Genomic DNA, 25,018 nt, shown 5'->3' on the forward strand with positions numbered 1-25,018 from the left:
ACTAACACCCAGCCTTCAGGAGTTTGAAGCTCGTCACATTCATTCAATCCTCGAATCCTACTCAGAATACCATAGATAAGGTTTAGACCTTCTGGATTCTCTTGAATGCCGCCATCAATTCTAGCTTATACCACGAATATTCTGATTAAGAAATCCAAGAGATAAACATTCAAGCCTTGTTTGCTTGTAGAACGGAAGTGGTTGTCAGGCACGCGTTCATAAGTGAGAATGATGATGAGCGTCACATAATCATCACATTCATCATCTTCTTGGGTGCGAATGAATATCTTAAAACAAGAATAAGCTGAATTGAATAGAAGAACAATAGTAATTGCATTAATACTCGAGGTACAGCAGAGCTCCACACCTTAATCTATGGTGTGTAGAAACTCCACCGTTGAAAATACATAAGAACAAGGTCTAGGCATGGCCGAATGGCCAGCCTCCCATAATCTAAGAACTAGACGTCCAAAGATGATCCTCAGAATCAAAGTGATCAAAAGATTCTAGGATCTCAAATACAATAGTAAAAGGTCCTATTTGTAGATAACTAGTAGCTTAGGGTTTACAAAGATGAGTAAATGACATAAAAATCCACTTCCGGGCCCACTTGGTGTGTGCTTGGGCTGAGCATTGAAGCTTTCATGTGTAGAGACTTTTCTTGGAGTTAAACGCCAGCTTTTGTGCCAGTTTGGGCGTTTAACTCCCATTCTTGTGCCAGTTCTGGCGTTTTATATATTGTTGACTTGGAACGCCTATTTGGGCCATCAAATCTCGAGCAAAGTACGGACTATTATATATTTTTGGAAAGCCCAGGATGTCTACTTTCCAACGCAATTCAGAGCGCGCCAATTGGGCTTCCTTAACTCCAGAAAATCCACTTCGAGTGTAGGGAGCTCAGAATCCAACAGCATCTGCAGTCCTTTTCAGCCTCTGAATCAGATTTTTGCTCAGGTCCCTCAATATCAGCCAGAAAATACCTGAAATCATAGAAAAACACACAAACTCATAGTAAAGTCTAGAAAAGTAAATTTTAAATAAAAACTAATAAAAATATAATAAAAACTAACTAAAATATACTAAAAACATACTAAAAACAATGCCAAAAAGCGTATAAATTATCCGCTCATCATCTATTCCGACATGATCGAGAACCAACATATGATTAGCCATGCTGTGATAGAGCATTTGGACTATTTTCACTAAGAGGACGGGAGGTAGCTGACGTGGCAGAAATTGGCAAGTTAAGAAATTATCAATAGAAATACGTTGCAAGTACAGTCCTTAACCAGCCGAAAATTCGCTTATCAATTTAAAAGGGTTGTCACAAAGATTAAAGTTAAAATACTGGGAATGTGAATCCCAGGTCGTCTCCCAATGAGTTGCAGAGAGATGTGCTATTTTATCAATCAGGTGTTTTCAAAAATGGTTGAGTTGATAAACATGAAATTAATTTAGAGAATTTAATTAATTTTAAATAAAAGCCTTGACTGGGAGTATATTAGTTGGAAACCCTATTCTTGTTGAAGTACTCTCAAGATTAATTGTTAATTGAAGGTTGCGCTGTTTAGTTATCCCTTACTAGGTAAGGGAGAGTCAAACAAGTTGGAATGCTGTTTCTATTCACAAGTCCCAATCCGCTCATTGAAAAGGATTAGTGTCAGTGACTAGAGGGCATTCCAACAATGAACCCAATTACAATTTTTCCTTTAAGCACCCCAACTCAAGGGTTTCTTTCAATCAACTCCCCATCAAGTTAGGGAACTACTCGCTCATTGTGAATGTAGAACTCATAACATAGGAAAAGGAATTAAAGAAAGACATGATAAATAAAAACTCAAAGGAATCAATTAAAAATAAAGGTAATTCTTGTATTAATAAATTCTAAAATAATCCAATAATAGAATTGAGTAAATTAAAGGACATGGAAGAGTAAAGCCAAGTAAAGAAAACGAACTAGAATGACGAAGTCTTGATGAGGTAATAACTCTTCTCAATATCCTGATGCAAAAAGCAATAGAAAATAAAATCCTAAGAACTATGAATGTGTAGAGAGAAAACCTAGAGGAGGAGTAAAAACTAGATCTAAAACTAAAATTGTGTGGAATGAATGTTGTCTCTTGTTTCTGCATGTTCCCTGGCTCTAGTCTGTGTTTCTGGGCCGAAAACTGGGTTGAAATCCGGCCCAGAAACACTGCCAGCGACATCTGAGATTCTGCAGATCCCGCACGTCACGCGGTCGCGTCATTCATGCGGACGCGTCATTCGGCGTTTTGCTTTTCCACGCGGGCGCGTCGTCCATGCCTCTGCGTCGCTTATGCTTTTCCGATCCGCGTGGTCTCGTGAGCCATGCGGCCGCGTCACTGTGATTTCCTCTCTTTCGTGCGGTCGTGTGAATCATGCGATCGCGTCACTTCTCGCTGGTCATCTCCTCGATTTCTTGTATTCCTTCCATTTTTGCAATCTTCCTTTCCAATCTCCCACTCATTCATGCCCTATAAAGCCTGAAACACTTAACACACAGATCACGGCATCGAATGGAATAAAAGAGAATTAAAATACCTAATTAAAAGTCTCTAGGAAGTAAGTTTTCAATCATGTAAAAATTTTAGGAAGGAAATATAAGTGCATGCTAATCATATGAATAAGTGGGCAAAGGCTTGATAAAAACCACTCAATTGAGCACAAGATAAACCATAAAATAGTGGTTTATCAACCTCCCCACACTTAAATATTAGCATGTCCTCATGCTAAGCTCAGGAGAAGCTATAAAAAAGTGAAGAGGAATGATAGAGAGTATGCAATGCAACCTATCTATGTGAAAGTAACTACATGCAAAATGTTTCTACCTACGTGGTTAAAAGTAAATAAGTTCTCCAAGACAAACATAAACCAAATTCCACTAATTCAAATCATACAACAAAAAGCAAGTAAACTTGTAAGAAGATAGCTAATGAAAGCAGGGAACATAAAATCAAGCATTGAACCCTCACTGGTAGTGTATATCACTCTAGTCTCTCAAGTGTATAGGGTAATTCACTCTACTCTTCTCTAGTCATTCTTTCTAAACTTTGTTCTTCATCTAACCAATCAACAAGTATTTAATGTACCAATCCAAACATCATGAGGTCTTTTCAAGGTTGTAATGGGGCCAAGGCAAGGGTGAGGATATATGTATGGCTAAGTGAGCTATAAATTTAATCCTTGACTAATATAAGCTCTCACATAAACACACACACACTCTATATAACTTCTCAAATCATGCCTAGCTACCCATAATTTCCACTTTTGTATCACATACTCATGTACCAGACTTTTGATATTTCTTTACTTTTATCACATGTGCATTGATCATTCTATTAAAGCTTAATATTGGGGTATTTTTGTCCCCTTATTTATTGAATATTTTTTTTTAAATCATAACATTGTCAATTCACATGGATTTTTTTTATTATTTTTCTATTTTGGTTTTTCATGAGTAGGTTCCCAAATTCCCAATATTAGAAACATGATACATTCCCTTATTAACCCATGTTCCCACAGTTTCCCCACACTTAGTTGATACACAATCTTTATCTTAAGCTAACCAAAGATTCAATTAGGATATTTAATTTGTTTTTTTTTTTTTTTTTTTTTTGCTTAAGGCTAGTGATGTGGTTATAGAACAGAAGGGGATTAAAAAGCTCAAAGTGGCTAACAAAGGTAATTTAAAGGGTAGGCTTATTTGGGATAAGTGAGCTAAAACAAATAATGGCCTCAATCATATGCAAGCATGTAAATACACTAAATAATGGACATATAGAATGAAACAAAGTAAAGATTGCAATCATAGAGAAGAAAACACACAAGAATAAAATATTTATGGTTAAACAATGTAACCATGTAATTAAGCTCTAATCTCACAGGTTGTGTGTTCTTTAGCTCAAAAAAAATTATGTTCCAAATACAACTTCAAGCGAATTTAACATAAGAGTTTTAATTAAAATTAGTGAAATTTTCGTTCCAAAAATAGAGTCTTAGAAGGAACTTATTGTCTTTTCAATCAAGTAGAACATGCAGCAACTAATCTATTAATATGCAATTTATCCTATTCTACAAAAGAAAAACTAACTAAATATCCTAATTTATTGGTGTTTAAGGAAGAAAAATTACCTCCGAAAGTCAGGTACTGACCGACCTCCCCACACTTAAGGATTTGCACCGTTTTCGGTGCCATCTGTCAGGAACAATGGTGGGCTGGTGGTAGTGTCTCCATAATCGGGGCCGTCATGGCTCCCTGTGCTGGTGAAGGAAGTGGAGTCCGGAGTGCCTGGGTTGTCGTCAGGTCTGTGATTGCCTGTGAGTAGCTCCTTGAGGTATTTGAAATGGCAGTGGTTGCGGCGCTCTCGGAGCTTTGCTTTCTTTTCTTGTTGGTCCAACCGCTTCATTATTTGGTGCAGCAGCTGACTAGTAGATGGTGGAGGAACTGCAGCATCCTCTGTGGACTGGCTGATAGTGGCAAGTGGTGGCCTGAGATATCTCTCATTGGGGATGTACTGATCATTCCGAGGAAGTATGGCTTTGGTGTTTCCAGCCCTGTAGGGGACTCCGGCTGCTGAGATAAGATCAGAGACCAAGGCCGGGAAAGGTAGGTTGCCCACGATCTGCACATGTTCCATAGCATTCCAGATATATCTCGGTAAATTTAAAGGCTGATCTGTGAGGATGCACCATAATAGTACGGCCATGTCTACGGTGAAAGAGTTCTCATGAGTACTCAGGAAGACGTAATGGGACATAATCTGTGCCCATACATGAGCCTCTAAGTTAAGTGCGGAAGCCGAGATTCCCTTAGGACGGGAACGATGGTATCCAAAGATCCATTTGCTGCCAGGTTGAGCGATAACTCTGAGAACAGCGTCCCAGTCAAAGTTGTACGCCTGGCGCTTGATGGCAGCTTTCTGAAAAGCGTCCAATCCTTCTGGAGCAGGGGGAAGATCTAAGGCTCGCTGAATGGCCTCTTCTATAATAGGGACTTGCTTCTGACGTATAAAGATAGACTGTAGGGTTGGCAGGTGGAAGTTGGAGTAGAACTCAACTACCCAAGAAAGATTGACCTGCCTTGGCTGTCTCTGTAGGAAACCCCATTGTCTTCGTTCAATTTGTGGCTCAACAAAGTCGGCAATACGAGGCGGAAGGATAAGAAGGTGTTCATTGTTGTAATTTCGAGCTGCCAGAATAGGAAACATCTGCTTACAATAGCGATTTGGAAATCGTGCAGTGTCCTTTGCTGGGAAAGCTCTCTCCTTTACATCAACCTTTATGATCCTTTTAATTCTTTTTGTTGAGGGCTTGACTGCAGTTGAAGAAAGCTCTGCCACTAAGGTATGGAAAGTATTAGATTGAACATGCAAGAAATCCTAAAAAAATATATATAATTGTCAAACTATTTCTTAACAATCCACAAGCAAAACAATGACCCAAATAAATTTTCAACACCAATTAAAAGAAAAAGAAAAGAAAGGAGAAGAAAATATGGATAGTGAAAGTACAAGGAAAAGAGAAGAAACGAAGATAACATATAAAATAAGAAGAATAATAGAAAAGTAAGGGGAGAAAAAGAAAAGAAAACCTTGTTAATGGGGGTAAAAGAGAGAGAGTAGAAAGTAAGAAAGAAGGAAGAAGGAAGAAGAGAAAATAGGATTTGGAGAAAAGAAAGATAAGATAATTGGCAAATTAGGGACGCTGTGCGGCACAAGCGACGCAGCCACGTGGGGCACGCGGTCGCGCGAATTCCGCTTAGACTGATTGATGCAGTCGCGTCGGTCATGCGGTCACGTGACCCGTTTGATGCTACTGGCGCGAGAGCAGCCTCAAACTTGCACAACTCTCTGTTCGAAATTTTATTTTTGCCAAGTCTTGGGTCATGCGATCGCGTGGGTCATGCGATCGCGTGGTTGGTTATTAGAAGGCTATGACGCGGAAGCGTGAGCCATGCGTCCGCGTGGGAAGAATTGGGCGTTCAACCCCAATCCAGCACCACTCTAGCACAACTTTTGGTCGTGCAACCTTTTTACGTCGAATTCCAGGGGACGCGGCCGCGTGGGTGACGTGGTCGCGTGGGAGGCCAATGTTCCCATTCGACACGGACGCGTCGATGACGCGGTCGCGTGGGACGATTTGTGCCACTGGCATGCCTCCAGCCACGCTCCTGCGTGACTCTCTGTTCGTTTCTTAATCTTTCTGATCCACCTGCGATGCGGACGCGTCAATGATGCGGTCGCGTCGCGTAAATTTTTTTTTAAATAAAGGTATGTAAATGCAGATGTACAAAATGTACTAATAAAGAGAAGATTTATTGAATATGAAAATAAAAAAAAAAACAAAGAAAAGAACGATCATACCATGGTGGTTTGTCTCCCACCTAGCACTTTGCTTTAACGTCCGTAAGTTGGACGCTCCACTAGCTCAGTCTTTTGGCTATGTGGGGATCTTCCAAGAGGAAGATCTCGAGCTCCTTGTTTTTCTTCATCTTCTCCCCATGGTACAGCTTTATACGATGTCCATTGACCTTGATAAGTTCGGAGCTGGAAGGATGGCTTAGGTGATAAACTCCGTACGGTTTGGCCTTCTCTACTTTGTATGGACCTTCCCATCTGGATCTCAACTTGCCTGGCATGAGCCTCAGTCGAGATTTGTAAAGGAGGACTAAATCTCCAGGTTGGAATTATTTTCTCTTGATGTGTTGATCATGTACAGCCTTTATCTTCTCCTTGTATAGTCTTGAGTTCTCAAAAGCTTCTAGGCGAATGCTTTCCAGTTCTTACAGTTGCAACTTCCGTTCAGCTCTGGCTTTCTCAATTCCCATGTTGCACTCCTTTACTGCCCAAAAAGCTTTGTGCTCTACTTCAACAGGAAGATGACAAGCTTTTCCATAAACTAAGCAGAAAGGGCTCATCCCAATGGGTGTCTTGTACGCTGTTCTGTATGCCCAGAGTGCATCTTGTAGCCTGGTGCTCCAGTCTCTTCTATGAGGTTTGACTATCTTCTTCAAGATACGCTTTATCCCTCTGTTTGACACCTCGGCTTGCCCATTAGTTTGAGGATGGTAGGCTGTCGCAACTTTATGAATGATCCCATGCTTCTTCGGTAATCCTGTTAGTCTCCTGTTACAGAAATGGGTGCCTTGATCGCTCACGATTGCTCGTGGTGATCCATAGAGACAAATAATGTGGTTTCTCACAAAGGAAACAACAGTGTTAGCATCATCAGTACGGGTAGGGATTTCTTTTATCCATTTAGAAACATAATCTACAGCTAACAGTATATAGAGGTTGCCATTAGAACTTGGAAATGGACCCATGAAGTCAATGCCCCAAACATCAAAAATTTCACAGAAAAGCATAATTTGTTGAGGCATTTCATCCTTCTTGGATATATTACCAAATTTTTGGCATGGGAAACAAGATTTACAAAATTCAGCAGCGTCTTTAAGAAGAGTAGGCCACCAGAATCCACAGTCTAAGATTTTTCTAGCTGTTCTTTGAGGGCCAAAATATCCTCCACTCTCAGATGAGTGACAGGCCTCTAAAATGGACTGGAATTCTGATTGAGGCACACACCTTCTAATTACCTGGTCAGCGCCACATCTCCATAAATATGGGTCATCCCATATATAATATTTAGACTCGCTTTTCAGCTTGTCTTTTTTATGCTTAGTAAAGTTTGGAGAAAAAGTGCGGCTAACTAGATAATTAGCTACAGGTGCATACCAAGGGATTACCTCAGATACTGCTTGTAGGTTATCAAATGGAAAATTATCAGCTATAGGAGTGGAGTCATCTTTAATGTGCTCAAGGCGACTCAAGTGGTCTGCCACTAGATTCTGGTTACTACTCCTATCCTTTATTTCTAAATCAAATTCTTGTAGTAGCAGTATCTAACGTATAAGCCTTGGTTTGGATTCCTTTTTAGCTAATAAATACTTTAGAGCTGCGTGGTCTGAGTACACTACTACCTTCGTACCAAGATAGGCTCGGAATTTATCCAGAGCAAAAACAATAGCAAGAAGCTCTTTCTCAGTAGTAGTGGAATTGGACTGAGCGGCGTCTAAAGTTTTAGACACATAAGCAATAACAAAAGGATCCTTACCTTCACGCTGAGCCAGCGCTGCTCCTATTGTTGGAAGCATCGCACATGATTTTGAATGGCTGGCTCCAGTCCGGTCCTCTCACAATTAGAGCTTGAGTCAGGGCGGTTTTCAGCTTATCAAACGCTTGTTTGCAATCCTCACTGAACTCGAACTCAATATCCTTCTGCAGTAGTCTGGATAGGGGAAGTGCTACCTTACTAAAGTCCTTAATGAATCTTCGGTAAAAACTTGCATGTCCAAGGAACGAACGGACTTCCCTCACAGAAGAGGGGTAAGGTAAACTAGAAATAACATCCACCTTTGCTAGATCTACAGAAATACCAGCATTAGATACAACATGTCCTAGTACGATTCCTTGTTTAACCATAAAATGACATTTTTCAAAATTCAATACAAGGTTTGTACTATCACATCTATCTAATACTCTAGATAGACTATCCAAGCAAAGGCTAAAAGAATCACCATAAATGCTGAAGTCGTCCATAAAAACTTCCATACAGTCCTCAATAATATCAGAGAAAAGACTCATCATGCACCTTTGGAAAGTAGCTGGTGCATTGCACAGGCCAAAAGGCATTCTCTTGTAAGTATAAGTCCCAAAAGGACAGGTAAAAGTAGTCTTTTCCTGATCCTTAGGAGCTATATGAATCTGAAAATATCCTGTATAACCATTTAAAAAGCAATAATGTGATTTACCTGACAGGCGATCTAGCATTTGATCAATGAATGGAAGAGGGTAGTGATCCATACGAGTGGCTTGGTTGAGACGCCTGTAATCAATGCAGACCCTCCATGCGTTCTATACTCTGGTAGCTATGAGCTCTCCATGCTCATTCTTTACTGTAGTGACTCCAGACTTCTTGGGCACCACTTGTACTAGGCTTACCCATTCACTGTCTAAAATGGGGTAGATAATATCTGCCTCTAATAGTCTGGTCAGGTCCTTCTTGACAACCTCTAAGATAGTGGGGTTTAGTCTTCTCTGGGGTTGACAAACAGGTCTTGCTCCTTCTTCTAAAAAGATTCTGTGCTCACAAACTTGAGGGTTGATGCCTACTATGTCTGCCAAACTCCACCCAATTGCTTTCTTGTGCCTCCTCAACACACTAACTAATTGCTCTTCCTGTTGAGAGGTGAGGTCCCGTGCAATGATAACTGGAAACTTCTGCTTGTCTTCGAGGTAAGCATATTTGAGGTGTGGAGGGAGAGGTTTCAATTCTGACTTCTGTTCATGGTCAGGCTCTGAATTATCTGGAGCTGGTGGTAGTGGTAGAGTACTTTCATTGTCCTCTGAGAATGTCCCCACACTTGGACCTTGTCCTATGTACTTCTCTTCAAACTCTTCCAGGTGAACTTCAGCTACGGTTTCATCTATGATGTCACACTGGAGGATAGAGTGATCTTCTGGAGGGTACTTCATAACTCTATTCAGATTGAAGCTTACTACTCGGCCGTCTATTTCAAAAGAGTATGTTCCTAAAAAAGTATCTAATTTGAACTTCGAGGTCTTCAAGAAAGGTCTTTCGAGTAGGATTGATGATGGCTTTTCTAAGTCATGTTGGGGCATCTCCAGGATGTAAAAATCAATGGGGAAAGTGAGACCTTTAATATCCACTAATACATCTTCAGCAACTCCAGCCACTGTAATAATACTTTTATCTGCTAACACAAAATGAGCTGCCGACCTTTTTAAGGGAGGTAGCCTCAAAACATCATATACAGACAAAGGCATTATACTAACACACACTCCTAAATCACACATGCAGTCATAAAATATCACACCTCCAATGGTACAGTTAACCATGCATGGGCCTGGGTCACTACATTTTTCAGGTATATTTTCCATTAAAGCAGATATAGAACTTCCTAAAGGAATAGTTTCTAATTCATTAATTTTGTCTTTATGTATGCATAAATCCTTTAGAAACTTTGCGTATTTAGGTACCTGTTGAATAACATCAAAAAGGGGAACAGTTACCTCAACCTTTTTGAATATTTCTACCATTTTGGGATCAGGTTCCAACTGCTTTCTGGGCTTCCTTGCAAGTTGCGAAAATGGAATAGGACTGGCGTTTTCTACAGTGTCTGCGCCCTTTGGTGCTTCTTCCTGTGATCTAGCATCTTCTTCCTCAGCCACGTCCTGTATACCCTTTTCTTCCTCAACATCTTCTATTTCCACTACCTCTTCAGCTGAGGCGTGTTCAGGTAGGTTTGGCTCTTCCTGATTCCTCTTTTGTAATGTGGTTTCAGACCTTAGGGTGATGGCATTAATGCCACCCTTTGGATTGGGTAATGGTTGAGAGGGAAGTCCACCAGAGCTTGAGGACTGGTTGTTGGAGTTGTTCATTGATCCAATCTGTGAGACAAGGGCTTGCAAAGTAGAAGTCAGACCATTCAGAGTGGCAGTAAAGTTGTTTTCCATGGCCTGTTTTCTCTGATCAATAGATTGTAGTAACTCATCATTAGGAGATGAAGACGGATAAGTGATATGAGAGGGCTGCTAAGATGCTTGAGGCTGTCTTAGATGAGGTGCTCTGTAGGCCTGATTCTGATTCTGCTGCCTGAAGTTATTATTGTTATTCCACCTCTGATTTCCATTGTTATCTCTGCCACCTCTGTTATGATTGTCCCTCCAAACCTGGTTAGAATTATCTCTCCAGCCTTGGTTAGAGTTATCCTGCCATCCTTGGTTATAGCTGCCACCTTGATTGTACCCTTGATTGGGGCGGTCATAGAAGTTATGAGTGGCTGCTATAGTGTGGTCTTCCGGTTGGAGTTGCGGATACTCATCAGTGTAATGACTATAATCTGCACAGATTCTGCATACTCTTTGTGGAACCAACTTCTGATTGTGCGGTGGTGGAGAAGCCTGAACTTGCTGAGGCTGTTGTTGATTTAGTTGCATCTACTTTAGCAAGTTAGTCATTTCACATAAGCTCTGAGCTATAGCAACAGTCTCTTTGCTAGTGGATACTTCTACAACAGCTCTTGACCAACTTTGCTTCTGCCTGTGATTCCTGGTATCTTCGACTAAGTCGCTGATCAATTGTCATGCTTCTTCCGTAGTCTTGTACTTTTTCATAGACCCATTGCTAGCACCTTCCAATGTGGTCCTATCTTGAGATTTCATGCCCTGTGTAACGTAGCCGAGCAACACTATCTTGTCAATCATATGGTGTGGACATGCTTCTAGAAGATTATTGAAGCGTTCCAAGTATTCATAGAGAGTTTCAGATTCATCCTGAACGATCATGGACATGTCTTTCCTCAGTTTATCGGCAACTTCAGCTGGAAAGAATTTCTCCAAAAATTCTCTTCTAAGCGTATCCCAGTTGGAAACAGTTGTTCCGGGTTGAGTGTAGTGCCACTCTCTTGCCTTTCCCTCAAGAGAAAATGGAAAGGCTTTTAACAGAATGGAGATTTCATCAGTGTCATCACGCTTAACAGTAGAACAGGCAGTCTGAAAATCCCTAAGGTGCTTGATAGGCTCTTGAGCAGGTAAGCCATGAAACTTGGGCATCAAGTTGAGTAGCGAAGACTTTATTTCGAAATCCACAGCCACTGCGGGGTGGTGTGCCTGAAATGGTTGGAGTGTAAAATTAGGGGCTCCTTCCTCCTGGATATTGACTCTCCTGGGTGCTGCCATGTCACCTGCACGTAAATCAACTGGATCAGTAGAGAGGGAGCTTGCTTCTTCCTTAAATGACGTTTCAGGTTCATCCTCAGAGAGGACTCGCCGACGCCGAGCTTGCCTTATACGTGAAAGAGTTCTTTCAATCTCAGGGTCAAATACTAGCAAGCTTAGATCAGGAAGTGAACGCGTCATTTAACAAAAGAAACGTACAGCTCATAGTGACAAAATAAAAAGAAAAATTGCAATTAAATAAATGCCAATTAATAAATTAGCACACTGTTGCAACTCCCCAGCAGCGGCACAAAAAATTGACGTGGCGGAAACTGGCAAGTTAAGAAATTATCAATAGAAATACGTTGCAAGTACAGTCCTTAACCAGCCAAAAATCCGCTTATCAATTTAAAAGGGTTGTCACAAAGATTAAAGTTAAAATACTGGGAATGTGAATCCCAGGTCGTCTCTCAACGAGTTGCAGAGAGATGTGCGATTTTATCAATCAGGTGTTTTCAAAAATGGTTGAGTTGATAAACAGGAAATTAATTTAGAGAATTTAATTAATTTTAAATAAAAGCCTTGACTGGGAGTATATTAGTTGGAAACCCTATTCTTGTTGAAGTACTCTCAAGATTAATTAATAATTGAAGGTTGCTCTGTTTAGTTATCCCTTACTAGGTAAGGGAGAGTCAAACAAGTTGAAATATTGTTTCTATTCACAATTCCCAATCCGCTCATTGAAAAGGATTAGTGTCAGTAACTAGAGGGCATTCCAACAATGAACCCAATTACAATTTTTCCTTTAAGCACCCCAACTCAAGGGTTTCTTTCAATCAACTCCCCATCAAGTTAGAGAACTACTCGCTCATTGTGAATGTAGAACTTATAACATAGGAAAAGGAATTAAAGAAAAACATGATAAATAAAAACTCAAAGGAATCAATTAAAAATAAAGGTAATTCTCGTATTAATAAATTCTAAAATAATCCAATAATAGAATTGAGTAAATTAAAGGACATGGAAGAGTAAAGCCAAGTAAAGAAAACGAACTAGAATGACGAAGTCTTGATGAGGTAATAACTCTTCTCAATATCCTGATGCAAAAAGCAATAGAAAATAAAATCCTAAGAACTATGAATGTGTAGAGAGAAAACCTATAGGAGGAGTAAAAACTAGATCTAAAACTAAAATTGTGTGGAATGAATGTTGTCTCTTGTTTCTGCATGTTCCCTGGCTCTAGTCTGTGTTTCTGGGCCAAAAACTAGGTTGAAATCTGGCCCAGAAACATTGCCAGCGAGTTCTGAGATTCTGTAGATCGTGCACATCACGCGCTCGCATCATTCATGCGGACGCGTCATTCGGCGTTTTGCTTTTACACGCAGGCGCGTCGTCCATGCCTCCGCGTCGCTTATGCTTGTCCAATCTACGCGGTCGCGTGAGCCATGCGACCGCGTCACTGCGATTTCCTCTCTTTCGCGCGGTCGCGTGAATCATGCGGCCGCGTCACTTCTCGCTGGTCATCTCCTCAATTTCTTGTATTCCTTCCATTTTTGCAAGCTTCCTTTCCAATCTCCCACTCATTCATGCCCTATAAAGCCTGAAACACTTAACACACAGATCACGGCATCGAATAGAATAAAGGAGAATTAAAATACCTAATTAAAAGTCTCTAGGAAGTAAGTTTTCAATCATGTAATAATTTTAGGAAGGAAATAGAAATGCATGCTAATCATATGAATAAGTGGACAAAGGCTTGATAAAAACCACTCAATTGAGCACAAGATAAACCATAAAATAGTAGTTTATCAGTAGCCATTGACAACGGTAAAATCCAACAGACAGCTTGCCATGGAAAGGAGTATGAAAGATTGGATGAAGGTAGTAGGAAAACAGAGATTTAACAGGAACAAAGCATCTCTATGCACTTATCTGAAATTCTCACCAATGAATTACATAAGTATCTCTATCTCTATTTTATGCTTTATTTTTCTTCATATTCGAAAACCATTATAACTATTATTATCCGCCTGACTGAGATTTACAAGATGACCATAGCTTGCTTTATACCAACAATCTCTGTGGGATCGACCCTTACTCACGTAAGGTATTACTTGGACGACCCAGTGCACTTGCTGGTTAGTTGTGCAAAGTTGTGACAAAGTGTGATTCACGTTTGAGAGCTCCAAGTCTTTGGCGCCATTGTTGATGATCACAATTTCGTGCACCAAGTTTTTGGCGCTGTTACCGGGAATTGTTCGAGTTTGGACAACTGATGGTTCATCTTGTTGCTCAGATTAGGTAAATTTTCTTCTTATTTTCTTTTCCAAAAGTTTTCAAAAAGTTTTTTTATTTGTTTTCGTTTTTCCAAAAAAAAATTTGAAAAATAAAAAAAGATTATAAAATCAAAAAATCAAAAATATTTTTGTGTTTCTTGTTTGAGTCTAGTGTCAATTTTTAAGTTTGGTGTCAATTGCATGTTTTTAAAATTTATGCATTTTTTCGAAAAAACTCATGCATGGTGTTCTTCATGATCTTCAAGTTGTTCTTGACAAGTCTTCTTGTTTGATCTTTAAATTTTCTTGTTTTGTGTCTTTTGTTGTTTTTCATATGCATTTTGCATTCATAGTATCTAAACATGAAAAATTTCTAAGTTTGATGTCTTGCATGTTTTTCTTTTCTTGAAAATTTTTCAAAAAAAAAGTTCTTGATGTTCATCATGATCTTCAAAGTGTTCTTGGTGTTCATACTTGACATTCATAGTGTTCTTGCATGCATCATGTGTTTTAATCCAAAATTTTCATGTTTTGAGTCATTTTTGTGTTTTTCTCTCTCCTCATTAAAAATTCAAAAAAATAAAAAAAATTATCTTTTCCTTGTTTTACTCATAAATTTCGAAATCTTTGGGTTGACTTAGTCAAAAATTTTTAAAACAAGTTGTTTCTTGTTAGTCAAGTCAAGATTTCAATTTTAAAAATCTTATCTTTTCAAAATCTTTTTCATTTTTCTTTTATATTTTCAAAATTTTTTTTAAATTGATTTTCAAAATATTTTTCTTATCTTTATTTCAAATTTTCGAAAACTTTACTAACAATTAATGTGATTGATTAAAAAATTTGAAGTTTGTTACTTTCTTGTTAAGAAAGGTTTAATTTTTAAATTCTAGAATCATATCTTTTAGTTTCTTGTTAGTCAAGTAATCAAATTTTAATTTTAAAAATCAAATCTTTTCCAAAATATCTTTTTTCAATCATATCTTTTCAAAATATCTTTTTCAAATTATATCTTTTTCAAAATCAATTTCAAAATCTTTTCCAACTTCTTATCTTTTCAAAATTGATTTTCAAATCTTTTTCAACTAACTAATTGACTTTTTATTTGTTTCTTATGTTTTTCAAAACCGCTTAACTACTTTTCTCTCTCTAATTTTTGAAAATTCCTTCCTCTTTTTCAAAATTCTTTTAATTAACTAATTGTTTTAAATTTTAATTTTAATTTTATTTCTTTTCTTAATTTTCGAAAATCACTAACTTTTTTTTCAAAAATAATTTTCGAAATTCTCTCCCTCTCATCTCTTTCTATTTACTTTATTTATTTACTAACACTTCTCCTTATCTTAAAATTCGAACCCTCTCTTCTCTTCTATGTTCGAATTTTTCTCTTCTTCATTCTTATTCTTCTATTCTTCTACTCACATAAAGGAATCTCTATACTATGACATAGAGGATTCCTCTTCTTTTCTGTTCTCTTCTTTTTCATAAGAGCAGGAGCAAGGACAAGGACATTCTTGTTGAAGCAGATCCTGAACCTAAAAGGACTTTGAAGAAGAAGCTAAGAGAAGCTAAAGCACAACAATTCAGAGAAAACCTTACAGAGAATCTCGAAAAAGAAGACATGGCCGAACCCAATAACAATGGTAGAGGCGCAAGGAGGATGCTTGATGATTATACTACACCTACTTCCAATTTTTATGGAAGAAGCATCTCAATCCCTGCCATTGGAGCAAATAATTTTGAGCTGAAGCCTCAACTAGTTGCTCTAATGCAACAGAACTGCAAGTTTCATGGACTTCCATCAGAAGATCCCTATCAGTTTTTAACTAAATTCTTGCAGATCTGTGATACTGTTAAGACTAATGGAGTAGATTCTGAAGTCTACAGGCTCATGCTTTTCCCCTTTGCTGTAAGAAATAGAGCTAGAACATGGTTGGACTCACAACCTAAAGATAGCCTGGACTCTTGGGATAAGCTGGTCACGGCCTTCTTGGCCAAGTTCTTTCCTCCTCAAAAGCTGAGCAAGCTTAGAGTGGATGTTCAGACCTTCAAGCAAAAAGATAGTGAATCCCTCTATGAAGCTTGGAAAAGATACAAGCAGTTGACCAAAAAGTGTCTTTCTGGCATGCTTTCAGAGTGGACCACTTTAGATATATTTTATGATGGTCTATCAGAGCTTTCTAAGATGTCACTGGACCATTCTGTAGGTGGATCCATTCACATAAAGAAAACGCCTACAGAAGCTCAAGAACTCATTGACATGGTTGCAAATAATCAATTCATGTACACCTCTGAGAGGAATCCTGTGAGTAATGGGATGCCTCAGAGGAAGGGAGTTCTTGAAATTGATGCTCTGAATGCCATTGGCTCAGAACAAAATGTTGACTCAGCAAATCAACATGATTTCTGAGAGTCTGAATAGATTGTAAAATGTATCCAACAATACTAAAGAAGCATCTTCTGAAGAAGAAGCTTATGATCCTGAGAACCCTGCAATGACAGAGGTGAATTACATGGGTGAAGCCTATGGAAACACCTATAATCCCTCATGGAGAAATCATCCAAATTTCTCATGGAAGGATCAAAAAAAGCCCCAACAAGGCTTTAATAATGGTGGAAGAAATAGGTTTAGCAATAGCAAGCCTTTTCCATTATCTTCTCAGCAACAGACAGAGAATTGTGAGCAGAGCCCCTCTAGCTTAGCAAACATAGTCTCTGATCTATCTAAGGCCACTTTAAGTTTCATGAGTGAAACAAGGTCCTCCATTAGAAACTTGGAGGCACAAGTGGGTCAACTGAGTAAGAAAATCACTAAAACTCCTCCTAGTACTCTCCCAAGCAATACAAAAGAGAATCCAAAAAGAGAGTGCAAGGCCATAACCTTGCTTGGTGTGGCCGAATGCACAAGGAAGGAGAAGGACGTGAATCCCAGTGAGGAAGACCTCCTGGGATGTCCTCTGAACAAAAAGGAGTTCTAAACTGTGGAACCTAAGGAATCTGAGACTCACCTAGAGACCATAGAGATTCTATTGAACCTCCTTTTACCATTCATGAGCTCTGAGAACTATTCTTCCTCTGAAGAGGATGAAGATGTAACTGAAGAGCAAGTTGCTCAATATCTAGGAGCCATCATGAAGCTGAATGTCAAGTTGTTTGGTAATGAGACTTGGGTAGATGAACATCCCTTGCTCATTAGTGAACAAAATACATGGGTTCAGCAAACTCTACCTCAAAAGAAACAAGATCCTGGTAAACTCTTAATACCCTGTACCATAGGTACCATGACCTTTGAAAAGGCTCTGTGTGACCTGGGGTCAGGTATAAATCTTATGCCACTCTCTGTAATGGAAAAACTGGGGATCTTTGAGGTACAAGTTGCAAGAATCTCAATAGAGATGGCAGACAAGTCAATAAAACAAGCTTATGGATTGGTAGAGGACGTGTTGGTAAAGGTTGAAGGCCTTTACATCCCTACTGATTTCATAATCTTGGATACTAGAAAGGATGAGAATGAATCCATCATTCTTGGAAGACCCTTCCTAGCCACAGCAGGAGCTGTGATTGATGTTAACAGAGGAGAGCTAGTCCTTCAATTGAATGGAGACTACCTTGTGTTTAAAGCTCAAGGATCTTCCTCTGCAACCATGGAAAAGAGGCACAATAAGCTTCTCTCAATATAGAGTTAAACAAAGCCCCTACAATCAAACTCTAAGTTTGGTGTTAGGAGGCCACAACCAAACTCTAAGTTTGGTGTTGAACCCCCACATTCAAACTCTAAGTTTGGTGTTGAGAGGTCCCAACAATGCTCTGAACATCTGTGAAGCTCCATGTGAGCTCATTATCAAGCTATAGACATTAAAGAAGCGCTTATTGGGAGGCAAACCAATTTTTATTTATTTATATTTCTATTGTTCTTTTATGTTTTATTAGGTTTATGATCATGTGGAGTCACAAAACAATTGCAAAAATTAAAAACAGAATCAAAAATAGCAGAAGAAAAAGCACACCCTGGAGGAGGAACTCACTGGTGTTTAGACGCCAGTAAGGAGCATAGAGCTGGCATTTAACGCCAGAAAGAAGCATCAGACTGGCGTTAAACGCCAAAAACAAGCATGGAAGTGGCGTTCAACGCCAGAAACATGCTGCAGATAGGCGTTGAACGCCCAAAACAAGCATGGAAGTGGCGTTTAATGCCAGAAACATGCTGCAGTCTGGCGTTAAACACCAGGATTGCATAAAGAAGGCGTTTACATGCCTAATTGGTGCAGGGATGATAAATCCTTGACACCTCAGGATCTGTGGACCCCATAGGACCCCCACCTACCTCAATTCACTCTCTCCCTCTTCTCCATATCTTCTTCTTCTTCGTCTACTCTTTCTTCTTTTGCTCCAGGGCGAGCAACATTCCAAGTTTGGTGTGGTAAAAGCATAGCTTTTTGTTTTTCCATAACCATTTATGGCACCTAAGGCAGAAGAAACCTCTAGAAAGAGGAAAGGAAAGACAAAAGCTTCCACCTCCGAGTCATGGGAGATGGAGAGATTCATCTCAAGGATCCATAGCTTAGTAGTAGAGCATTTGATTGCATATCAAGAGAGCCCACTCATGGACCTCAACAAGAGCATGAGGAATTCCCTCATCAAGAAATCCCTGAGATACCTCAGGGGATACATTTTCCTCCACACAATTATTGGGAGCAACTAAGGATAGGAGCACCAAAATCACTAGGGATCAAGCAAAAGAGGCAAGGAAGAGACATAGAGGAGCTCAAGGACACCATTGCTCCTTCAAGAAGAAGGCGCCACCCTCACTAAGGTGGACTCATTCCTTGACTTCCTTATTCTTATCTCTCTGTTTTTCGGTTTTTGAGCTTCATGTTTGTCTATGTTTGTGTCTTTATTACATGATCATTAGTGTCTAGAGTCTATGTCTTAAGGCTATGAATAATTCCATGAATCCTTCACCTTTCTTAAATGAAAAATGTTTTTAATACAAAAGAACAAGAAGTACATGAGTTTCGAAAAAAATGGCGAAAAAAAAAAAAATATATATATATATATAAGAAAAAAAAGCAAGCAGAAAAAGCCAATAGCCCTTAAAACCAAAAGGCAAGGGTAAAAAAGATCCAAGGCTTTGAGCATCAATGGATAGGAGGGCCCAAAAAAATAAAATCCTGGCCTAAGCGGCTAAATCAAGCTGTCCCTAACCATGTGCTTGTGGCATGCAGGTCCAAGTGAAAAGCTTGAGACTGAGTGGTTAAAGTCGTGATCCAAAGCAAAAAGAGTGTGCTTAAGAGCTTTGGACACCTCTAACTGGGGACTTTAGCAAAGCTGAGTCACAATCTGAAAAGGTTCACCCAGTCATGTGTCTGTGGCATTTATGTATCCAGTGATAATACTGAAAAACAAAGTGCTTAGGGCCAGTGCCAAGACTCATAAAAGTAGCTGTGTTCAAGAATCAACATACTTAACTAGGAGAATCAATAACACTATCTGAACTATGAGTTCCTATGGATGCCAATCATTCTAAACTTTAAAGGATAAAGTGAGATGCCAAAACTGTTCAGAAGCAAAAAGCTACAAGTCCCGCTCATCTAATTAGAACGAATATTCATTGATATTTTGAGATTTATAGTATATTCTCTTCTTTTTATCCTATTTTGATTTTTAGTTTCTTGGGGACAAGCAACAATTTAAGTTTGGTGTTGTGATGAGCGGATAATTTATACGCTTTTTGGCATTATTTTTAGGAAGTTTTTAGTAGGATCTAGCTACTTTTAGGGATGTTTTTATTAGTTTTTATGCAAAATTCACATTTCTAGACTTTACTATGAGTTTTTGTGTTTTTATGTAATTTCAGGTATTTTCTGGCTGAAATTGAGGGACCTGAGCAACAATATGATTCAGGCTGAAAAAGGACTGCTGATGCTGTTGGATTCTGACCTCCATGCACTCGAAATAGATTTTCTGGAGCTACAAAACTCAAAATGGCGCGCTCTCAATTGGGTTAGAAAGTAGACATCCAGGGCTTTCCAGCAATATATAATATTTCATACTTTATTCGAGTTTAGATGATGAAAACTGGCGTTCAACGCCAGTTCCATGCTGTATTCTGGAGTAAAACGCCAGAAACACGTCACAAACCAATGTTAAACACCAAAAACACGTTACAACTTGGCGTTTAACCCCAAGAGAAGCCTCTGCACGTGTAAAGTTTAAGCTCAGCCCAAGCACACACCAAAGTGGGCCCCGAAAGTGGATTTCTGCACTTAGACTTATTTTTGTAAACCCTAGTAGCTAGTTTAGTGTAAATAGAACTTTTTACTATTGTATTAAGCGTCTTGTCTTTTGATTGATCTTTAATCAGTGTATGCGATTTTAGATCTTCATGGGGGCTGGCCATTCGGCCATGCCTGGACCATTACTTATGTATTTTCAATGGTGGAGTTTCGACACACCATAGATTAAGGTGTGGAGCTCTGCTGTTCCTCGAGTATTAATGCAACTACTACTATTCTTCTATTCAATTCAGCTTATTCTTATTCTAAGATATTCGTTGCACTTCAACATGATGAATGTGATGATCCGTGACACTCATCATCATTCTCACCTATGAACGCGTGCCTAACAACCACTCCCATTCTACCTTAGATCGAGCGCGTATCTCTTAGCCTCCATTCCGGAAGATCGGAGTCTTCGTGGTATAAGTGATAAACCACTATTTTATGGTTCACAATGTGTTTAATTGTGTGGTTTTATCATGGTCTTTACCCACTTATTCATATAATTAGCATGCATTTATATTTCCTTCCTAACATTATTACATGATTGAAAACATGCTTCTTTGGTCTTAATTTAGCTAATCTTAATCCTCTCTTATTACCATTCGATGCCTTGATCTGTGTGTTAAGTGTTTCAGGCTTTATAGGGCATGAATGAGTGAGAGATTAGGAAGGAAGCATGCAAAAATGGAAGGAACACAAGAAATTGAGGAGATGACCAGCGAGAAGTGACGTATACGCGTCAGCGACGCGACCGCGCGAAAGAAAGAAATCCGCAGTGACGCGGTCGCATGGCTCACGCGACCGCGCAGATTGGAAAAGCACAAGTGATGCGGAAGCGTGGACGACGCGAACGTGTGGCAGGGAAAAACGTGAATGACGCGTCCGCATGGATGACGCAATCGCATGACGTGCGCGATCTGCAGAATTACAAAAGTCGCTGGCAGAGATTCTGGGCTGCATTTCAACCCAGTTTTCGGCCCAGAAACACAAATTAAGGTCAGGGAACTTGCAGAGACTCATCATGCTCTCATAATTCATAATTTTAGTTTTAGATGTAGTTTTTAGTGAGAGAGGTTCTCTCCTCTCTCTTAGGATTAGGATTAGGATTTTGATTAGGATTATGAATATTTCTTCTGCATCTCAGGTTCAATGTTCTTTGTATTTATTTATTTTCAATGTTCCATGTTTGGATTGATTTTTCTTAATTAATGTTATTTGGGGTATTTCAGTTTATGATTGTTTTATTTATGAATGCTTTTAATTTAATTTAGATAGTTTCCCTTTTGGCTTTGGTTAAATAATTGGTGACTCTTGAGTTATCAAACTCATTGTTGATTGAAAATTGGAATTCTTCAAGAATTAATTCGAGATCCAATAACTCTAACTTTTTCCAAGGAAAGACTGGGACTTGAGGATTCGAATTAATTCGTCCATTTAACTTACCTTCATAGTTAGAAGTTAACAAAGTGGGAGAAAAATCCAATTCTCATCACAATTGATAAGGATAACTAGGATAGGACTTCCAGTTCTTCATACCTTGCCAAGAGATTTTATGATTATTAATTTATTTTCCTTTATGTCTGTGCCCATTGCCCAAATTCCAAAACCCCCCAATTTACAAAACTCATAACCAATAATAAGAACACTTCCCTGCAATTCCTTGAGAAGATGACCCGAGGTTTAAATACTTCGGTTATCAATTTATTTAGGGGTTTATTACTTGTGACAACCAAAACTTTTGTACGAAGGGATTTCTGTTAGTTTAGAAGCTATATCTACAACACGAATATTTTTATAAATTCTTTACTAGCAAAAATCCTAACGTCAAAATGGCGCCGTTGCCGGGGAATTGCAAACGTGTGCCTTATTATTGGTCATTGTAAATATTTTTCAAAAAAAATATATTTTTCTTTAACTTGTTTATTTGTTTTCTCTCTTCCCTCTTATTTCTGATATCTGTTATGAATTCTCACCCCTCTCGCTTTGAGTTTGGTTCTAACTTTGTTGAAGGAAATAGAAATCACAGCAGGAATATGCATCAAGGTCAGACCAATCAAGGATGGATGGAGCCAAGAGGATCTAATCAACCTTTTAGGCAACAACACCCTCCAAGATATCATGGACAACGACCATTCTACAATGTATACCCAGCTGAAAGATATGGTGGACAACCTTGTAACTACCAACAAGCCCCACCCCGTGCCTACAGACCATCCTCACAACATAACTTTGAACCACCACACTCACAAGCCCCTTTCCACCATTCACCTTCATATGACCCCAATACTTATTCACCACACCAACCACCATATGAACCATACCCAGAACCACCACCTCAATATACACCATCTCCTTATCATTATCGAGATGAACCACCTTCCTACCATGAACCCTTTCCCCCAACAAATGAACCCTCCTATCCACCCCAACCCTCCATGGAGAAAGCATTTACTGATCTAAACTCTACTATACAAGCTCTCGCCGCCCGAATCAGACCACCAAATACCTTCAACAATCAACCCTCAAGCTCTAGTGCACTTCCTTTTCAACCACATAATGATCCACCCATCCCATCACCACCATCCATGGAAGAGCGCCCACATCCATCAATCCAAGAGCAAGATGATCACAATGATGCTATTGATATGGAACAAGAGAGAGTGGATTGTCTTCGCGAACCCATACTTCATAAGGAGCTAGAGGAGGCACTAAAGGTGAAGGTAGAAGAGACCCTTGAAGGTGAAGGAGTAATTGAAGAGAGTTGTCATGGAAAGGTAATCATCAAGGAAGAGCAGGAGTCAAGGGATCATTTCAAGGAAACAGTAGATCAATTTCATACAACCCTTCATCAATTGGAGCAAGCAATAAGTCAATTACCTTCCAGACGTTCGGACACTCAAGGGACCCCCATGGCTTCATGTGGAGAATCTAATGAAGAACGTAGCATGAAGGAGACACTAGAGACTCCATTGGACAATAAGGAGCATGACTTTGTACTGGAACAAGTGGAGGACGCCGGAATTATTGAAGAGGAAGAAGTGGTTGAAGACTTAGGAGATGCAGAACCTCCATGGGAAATTTAAGTCATAGAGCCTCCTTCCAAGGTATTTGAAATTGATGTTGAGGAGGGTGTACAACCTCCAAGGCATGTCATAATAGAAGACTTGGAAGAGGTTAATCAAGAGATGGAGATTCAAGAAGAAGAGGCACAACCTCCCATGCCCTTGGTGAGAAATAAAGAAGATATTAAATTGGAAGAAAGCTACTAAGAGGAAGAGGTTGAAATTGAAAAAGTTTGCAAAGAGGTGGAAGATGTCAAAGAAGAGCAAGGGGGAGTGGAGCTTGCACATTCATTAAAAACACCTCCCCCTAAGTTGCCATCATCCTTCACAACATTCAAGTGGGTAAAATTCATATCCCTTAGCTTTCTAATTCCACTTGAATATGGGCTACTGGAAACGGATGGTCAACTTAGAGCTCTTTGTGGCATTAAGAGCAAGAAGAAGATTATCAGTGGCAAGAATTGTCCTGCAAAGTTCATTATGGTTGGAAGCTCAAAGTTTAAACGCAAAGGTTGGTATAGAGCTCAGCTGAATGGGTCTAGAAAGCTGTTTGGTTACTTCAGTGAGAATTCTAAAGCTGAACCGCCCGGATGGAATCATGATAATCAACTTGAAGACGGGTGTAGAAATAAGATTTGGGATCCCGGAGGATATTGGATTTGCAAACATTGGTGGAGATTCCTGGATCAGTACAAGCATAAGCCACCATGACAAGGAGCTCGCCAAATGTCCAACTTAAGGACTTTAATTAAAAGTGCTAGGTGGGAGACAACCCACCATGGTATTATCGTTCCTTTTTCAGTTTTAATTCTAGTCTGTTTTGTTTGTTTTTGAATTTTGATTGAACCTGGAATCATGCATACTTGCATAGCATTCATATTAAGCATTGCATTTTGCATTTTGCATAAAAAAAATGCCACACGATGCGACCGCATAAGCGACGCGTCCGCGTCGCATGGAGAGGGGAGAAAATAAAAATGAACAGAGAGTCACGCTGGAGCGTGGCTAGAGGAGTGCCAGTGGCACAAATCGTCCCACGCGACCGCGTCGCTGACGCGTCCGCGTCACATGGGAATAATGGCCTCCCACGCGACCGCATGCCCTGATTTTCGACGTAAAAAGGGTGCACAACGAATTATTGTGCGAGAGTGGTGCTGGATTGGTGCTGGACACACAATCTCTATTACGCGACCGCGTCGCTGACGCGTCCGCGTCATTCTTTTCTGGAGCCCACTCATGCGATCGCATGCCCCATGCGATCGCGTCACCCAAAATTTGGCAAAATAGGATTTTGAACAGAGAGTTGTGCGAGCGCGAGGCTGCCCTCGCGCCAGTAGCATAACCTGAGTCACGCGTCGATTAATTTAAGCGCAAGTCACGCGACCGCGTCTTCCACGCGTCCGCGTCGCTTGCGCCGCACAACTTTTCCAACACAGCCAAATATCTTATCTTTTCTTCCCTATATCTAATTCTTTTCTTCCTTTCTTATTTCTTTTCTTCTTTCTTCTCCCTTTTCTTACTTTCTTCTTCTCATCCCTCTTCACTTCTATTTAATTTATTTGCATAGTTTCATTCATTGCATTATTTTCATTGGTGTTAGAAATTTATTTATTTTTCTTGTGGGTTATTCAAAGAATTGTTTGACA

General features: G+C 39.5%; 1 pseudogene; it reads right to left on the minus strand.

Annotated features, from left to right (window-relative positions):
• LOC140183530 (uncharacterized) overlaps positions 1–25,018 on the minus strand; it is a 210,884-nt pseudogene that overhangs the window by 157,248 nt on the left and 28,618 nt on the right.

Source organism: Arachis hypogaea, chromosome 3, assembly GCF_003086295.3.
Source record: "Arachis hypogaea cultivar Tifrunner chromosome 3, arahy.Tifrunner.gnm2.J5K5, whole genome shotgun sequence".
NCBI lineage: Eukaryota > Viridiplantae > Streptophyta > Magnoliopsida > Fabales > Fabaceae > Arachis > Arachis hypogaea.